Raw genomic sequence first — 6,044 nt, 5'->3', positions numbered from 1 at the left:
AAGAAGAGAAAATGGCCAATTGGAACAACCACAGCTCCTCCAGCACACCTCTCCAGAGTCCAGGCTCCCAGCGGGCCTTTTCCCAGGAGGAACCCCCCTCCATCCACCCCAAGTCCCTACAATAACCCTATGAAGCTGGGCCTAGGCTCTCCCCATGTTCAGAGAAACAAACACTCAGGGAGATGCAGTGATCTGGAGACTCACAGCAAGCAGGTGGCTGAGTGATCACCGTGCTGTGGAAGAGCAGGGGCTCACCTGGTACATGGTTGGTCCCACACACGTTGGTTAGTCCCAAAAGTTCTCTATTAACACAGAAGAGTGGGTGCGGACCAAGGTGGGGAGGCTGCCCAGGAAGCTGGGCACCAGGTATTTGACAAGTTTTTCCATTAACTGTTCCTGGGAGGTCTACACCTTACATGTCCATTTTTATTTTTGTTTTTAATTTTTTTTTCACCCTGTGAGGGTCAAGCTTATTTGGAAGCCTGAGTGAGTGATGTTGGGGACAACATGGAGGCCCAGGGGTGAGCTGACAGGCCTCCATGTTAGGTTTAGGAAGCTCCCAATGGGAGGTCAGCTCTGCGTCCTGGCACAGGGTGGAGCCAGCTCCCTGGGAAGCAGAGGCCTGGCTCCAGGAAGGGCAGGTGGAGTAGGTGAGGACAGTTCTCCCTGGGTGGGTCAGGGTCCAGAAAAACAGACTTGCTCAAAGCTTTGAGGGTTTTTAGGGTTAAATTTTATAGACTCTAAATTAAGTTTATGTTTACGAGTATTTCAGTATATTTTCTCCCCGGTACACTGTATGTTATTAAATATCATAAAAATATAGTAAAATTATAAACATATGTAACATGAACAGAAAACTTTTAACACTGCATCTAAACGGGGTAGGGGGGTGCCCTCTCTGCCATGGCTGCTGACACGCGCTCTGGCCTGGGATCTGGCACCACAGGCCGCGCAGAAGCTGGGGTAAGTTGCTCAAATGCTGCAGGTGGTTCTTCTGCCTCTTGAAGTTCAGTGAAAGCTGGGTCTGGATCCGGCTCTGGCTCTGGAGAGGCCACTCGGGTGGCGGTGCCTCTTGAGGGTTTTCCTGCTGTTGCTCTGGAGCTGGTTCTGTAGATGCAAGAAGAGGGCATGTTAGCACCCTCACTGCCTTTTTTGTGTGCCTTCCAAAGGCACACTCACCCACACCACCCCCGGAGGCCTCCTCCTCCTCTTGTCTCGGCCTCAGTGGGCTCAGGTGCTCCCGCTGTGAATGGAGGCACTGGGCCTGGTTTGGCAGGTAGGAGACTGCAAGTTGAGCTCTATGGCAGCCAACAGCATCATCAGGCTGGGAAATTCTGGAGGTGCTGGTCCAGCCAGATGCTCAGCATGCAGGAAATGGCCCTGGGGAGAGAGATAGGTGAGCAGCAGAATGTGAGGCCTGCCTTTCCCTTCCACACGGCCCTCCCATTGCACCACTCAGAGAGCCTGGGGTCCTGTGCCTGCTCCTCCTGCTCATCCAGAAGCCAGACCTCCTCCTCGTCCACCTTCAGTCTGGCAGTCCTGGCAGAGATGAGCCTGGTCACCCAGGAATGGTTGGCAGAAAGCCCTCCCACCTGACAGCTCTGGATCAATGAGTTAACCACCTGCCCCCTAATTCAGGGGAACCTGACATGCTCTCTCAGTGTCCCCATTCCCTCCCATTAGAACTGAGAGGGCTGGTGTCCACCCTGTTCATGTCACTCATTGGCACAGAGTAGGTGCTTCAGGAATACTGACCAATGAACAAACAAACGAACCCCAGGGCCTTCCTATCACCTCCAACTTTGGCTCCTGCACCTACATGCTGCCTAATTCACTAGCTGTCCTGTGTGGTTCTTTGCCTCCCACTGAAACTCAACTCCCACAGGGCGGGGTACACCAAGCTGCCACTGAGGAGGTTCTACCAGATTAGGGAGCAAGGTGCCGGGATAGGGGTGCAGACTGGGTGGGATTAGGAGCGGAAGGCTATGAATTGTCTGAGGGGCTCTCTGTCCACTGACCTCCCCACTTGCCCACACCACCCATATCCACTTGCACAGCTCTCTGACTCGTGTCCTTTTTTCTAAGGGAAGCCATCAGTCCTCTGCCCTCTGCAGAAATGCCACCATGAGTGAGATCCAGAGTTTTGCCAGCATCTTGAATTAACAGTCCCCATACTCCCCTCATGGATCTGACCTGAAACTGACTCACGTTTTCTGCTGAACAGAGGTCTACCATCCTCTTCACAATACGCGAAGATGCAGCCATAAGTAGAGGAGGCCAGGAGGACGTCACATCAGGTGTCCTGTGGACACTACGAGCCTGTGCAGCCTAGTGTGACTGAATTGCTCCCGACCAGAAGGAAGCTCTGGACTGCAGGCTTGGTGTCTGCTCTGAGCACTGGCTTATGGTCAGTGCCTAGAAACATTTCTGTACCTGGCAGAGCTTCTAATATATGCGCTGATTGAATGAGCCCAAACCAGCCCCATCTCAGATTGCTGGGTGACCCTGGGCCCCACTGCTCACCCCTGGCATCTCTAGTCTGGATTCACCTGGGACAGAGACCCCTAATAGTATCGCCAAACTCTTTGTAATATTAGAAAAGAGCTAAACCTAAGGCCCCAAAGAGAATCACAAATTTGGCAGTGGCTTCTTCAACAGGGAGAGAAAATGACCACTTGGTTCAATCATCGCCCCTCCAGCAGACCTCTCCACTGTCTAGGCTCCCAGCGAACATTTACCAGGGAGGACCCCAGCAAGTCGCTACAAGAACCCTAGGTGCCTGCTCCCGGGTTCACCGAGGTTTCAGAGGAACAAACATTCAGGGAGTTGCAGTGACCTGAAGGCAAACAGCCAACAGGTGGCCTGGTGGCCATGTGCTCTGGAGGGGGAGGGGCTCACCTGGTACATAATTGGTCCCACAGCTGTTGGGTGGTAGCAAATGTTCTGTAGTATGAGACAGGAACGAAGGTGGGTTCCCTTCTCAGGTAATCGACCACTTTGTCTGGCGAGTGTGCACCATACAGGTCTTTTTTCTTTCTGCCTGTGAGGCTGAAGTTCACTGGTAACCCCGAGTAGGTGGTGCTGGACCAGTTGGCTGGTTGGCAGCTGTTTCGCAGTTGGCTGGGCTGACTGGCCTCCATGTTGTGCTCAGAATGCTGCAATCAGAGGCTAGCCCTTGACCTCTGTCTGCCGAGCTCTGAGTCTGAGCACAGGTTGGAGCTGTCTCCCAGGGAAGCAGAGTCCTGGCTTCCAGGAAGGGCAGGTCTTTAAGGCCAGAACCCTTCTCACTGAGAATGTTGGGCATCCTGAGGCCAAAACACACCTTCCATGATGCTCCAGCTCAACACTGCCCTCCTCACTCCCACCCGCCAGAGCGTTGTGGTTACTGAACAGATCATTGAGGAGCTCCCAGTGAGGGGCAACCCCCTTCGGTTCCAGGCTGTGAGCACATTGGAACTCAAAATGGTTTCTTTATGGGTTTCCAGGGTCTGTGTCTATAGTAAATGGAACTGTTCACAGAAAAGCAGCTGGGTCCTTCTGGGCTTGGCCAAGGCAGAGTGAAGGGCAGGGGGAGGGGCAGGGCTAGAAGGTGGGATTGTTGTGTGCGAAGATGCAGATGGGGAAGTGCTTGACGTGGGAGAACCACTGGGCTGCCAACTGGAAAAACGCCATGTCATTCCACTCCACGCCATCGATGACGACCGGCAGCATACTCTGCTGGTGCTTGGCCTTGCAAACCAGGCGACCAATGCCCTGGATGCACTGGCTTTTGCACTCCACATCCTCGTCCTTGGTTTTCATGGGCGCCTTCTTTTTCCTCTCCTTGGTGACCACTTTCATGGCCATGGCAGGTGTTGCTGTGCCCTCACCACTGCGGGCAGCCTGCTGACCTGGACAGACTGGAAGAAGCACTTGAGTGTGTTTTTGCTGGTAGGTAGGTGTTTTTTCTCTGCTACTCCCTTCGTATCTATTGGCTGGGCTGCTGTCCAGTAATCGACCTGCAGCTCCATCATCTCTGCATGGACACTCTGGCTGGTGGAGGACAGGCCCCCACTCATTGACGGGGGGGAGAGTGTGTTGGGTGAGGCCCTCCCGGTAGGGGACAGAGGCTCACTGGAGCATGAGGGGACCACATCATCTGAGTCTCCTAACATGGCTGCAGATGGTTCCACTCTTCCAACCTTCACTGCCCCCACAAAGGGGATGAGCTTCTGTGAGGACTTCTCATTGGGGCGCTGCTGCTTCGACATGAGCATGGCCTCTGCGATGGGCAGCAGGTAGACACAGTTGGCCCCCGCAACGTACTCAGAGATTCTCAACACAACGTCCTGTGTGTCCTGCAAGGTGTTCTGGGACTCCAGGTTGTTGAACATGTCCCGCCAGTACAGGTCCTGGAAGAGGTTGTTGTAGCGGCAATCCATGGAGCCCAGGTAGCTGGCCAAGGGGTGGGAACCCAGCGGGATGACCAGGAAGCGCATGTAATCTAGCCATTGGGGTGGCTGCTGGGACAGCTGGTCCACAAAGACCCGCAGCACAATGTTGAAGTAGGGCTGTGCCCCTGCCACCGCCATCTTCACAGGCGTCAGGGCCTGGGAATTGCAGTTGCAGTATCTCTGCATCTGTGACACGATGATGCTGAAGGCCTCCTGGACGTCATCTGTGGAGCAAGTGCACACCACGGGCAGCGTGTGCCCCTGCAGGATGTCCGAAAGTAACTGGCCCTGCCAGTCGCAGGTGTTGACCAGGATGATGTTCTCGGGCATCTTGTCCTGGGAAATGAGGATGTTGTGGAGCTGGTCACACACAGGCTTCCTGGGGATCTGCCGCTGGCTCTGTGGGTCTGGGCTCTCATTGTCCAGTCTGTTGACCCACTCATTCAGGGCTGTGTCGCAGCCCCGGCGGCCAGCCTGCTTCCTCTTGGACCTGCTGGAGGGCATGACTAGAGACTTGGTGAAGCGCACTATGGATGGCAGCTTCTTGCTGAACCAATGCTTTGTGGATGACCCTGCCTCCCGGTTGTCCTCCAGCTGTGCCAGCTGCTTCCCAGGGGAGTGAATTCTGTGGGCCATTGAGTCAGAGCCACTATCACTTGACATGCTGTCAAAGTATCGCCTGAGTTTGGGCTTTGGGGTGCTGGGGACACTGATATCCTCCTCCATGTCGAGGCTACTGTCACTAGAGCTCACCACAATGTCACACCGACGGTCCAGAGCCTTCTCCACTTTGGGGACATGCCTCACAAGGGCCTGTTCTGAGGATACGACCTTCTCTGACACTTGGGCCATGAGCATAGATGCCACGGCTTTCTGGTGGTAATTCTCTTGCCTGGTCATGCACCTCCTTCTTACAATCTGATTCCCTTGGTCCTCCTGGGACTGCCTGTGGACGGCATTGTAGCTGGCCGCCTGCTCCAAGAAGCAGCTCTCAGATGTTCCGGCGAAGTCGTTATGCGAGGTTTGGGCCTTGGTGCTGGCCTGCATGTCAGTGGCCTCATCATCGATAGGCTGGCGGGACAGGGAGGCCATTCGAATCGTAGTGGTGGGTGTGCTGTAGGCCACAAGTTTGGAGTCACTGTGGCTTGGCTGCTTCCCTCCCGGGGCCCTCGCATTCTCAGGCAGGTGGGCCAGACTCAGAGGCTCCTTTTGGATCCTGGCGCTGTGGAGGCCCCACATCTCCATCTGCAAGCTGGAGTCTGACAGGCCTTCCATGTGTGGCCTGAGGTTGGGATTGGGGCTGCTGAGGACACTGTGATTGTCCTTCACGTCTGGGCCGCTAAACAGGCCTTCAAAGTATGGCCTGAGCCTAGGTTTGAGGGTGCTGAGGACGCTGCCATCGTCCTCAGTGTCTGGGCCACTGTCACTGGGGTTCGGCAGCATGTCATACAGGAGGTCCAGGTCCTCCTCCACCCCCGGGACATGCTCCCCATGGTCCTGTTCAGGGTCCAGGACCTCCTCCGACACTTGGACTGTGTGCAGCCATAATAGGACTTTCTGGTGGTAGTTCTGTTGCCTGGTCAGGGTGCTCCTTGTGAATATGAGATTCCC

General features: G+C 55.0%; 1 pseudogene; it reads right to left on the bottom strand.

Annotated features, from left to right (window-relative positions):
* Positions 1-3,582: 3,582 nt before the first annotated feature.
* Positions 3,583-6,002, bottom strand: LOC102440370 (annotated as a pseudogene).
* Positions 6,003-6,044: the final 42 nt, after the last annotated feature.

The sequence above is a fragment of the Myotis lucifugus genome, unplaced genomic scaffold, assembly GCF_000147115.1.
Source record: "Myotis lucifugus unplaced genomic scaffold, Myoluc2.0 scaffold_1114, whole genome shotgun sequence".
NCBI lineage: Eukaryota > Metazoa > Chordata > Mammalia > Chiroptera > Vespertilionidae > Myotis > Myotis lucifugus.
Note: the sequence above shows the minus strand (reverse complement) of the source record. Positions and strands in the feature narration are given on the sequence as shown.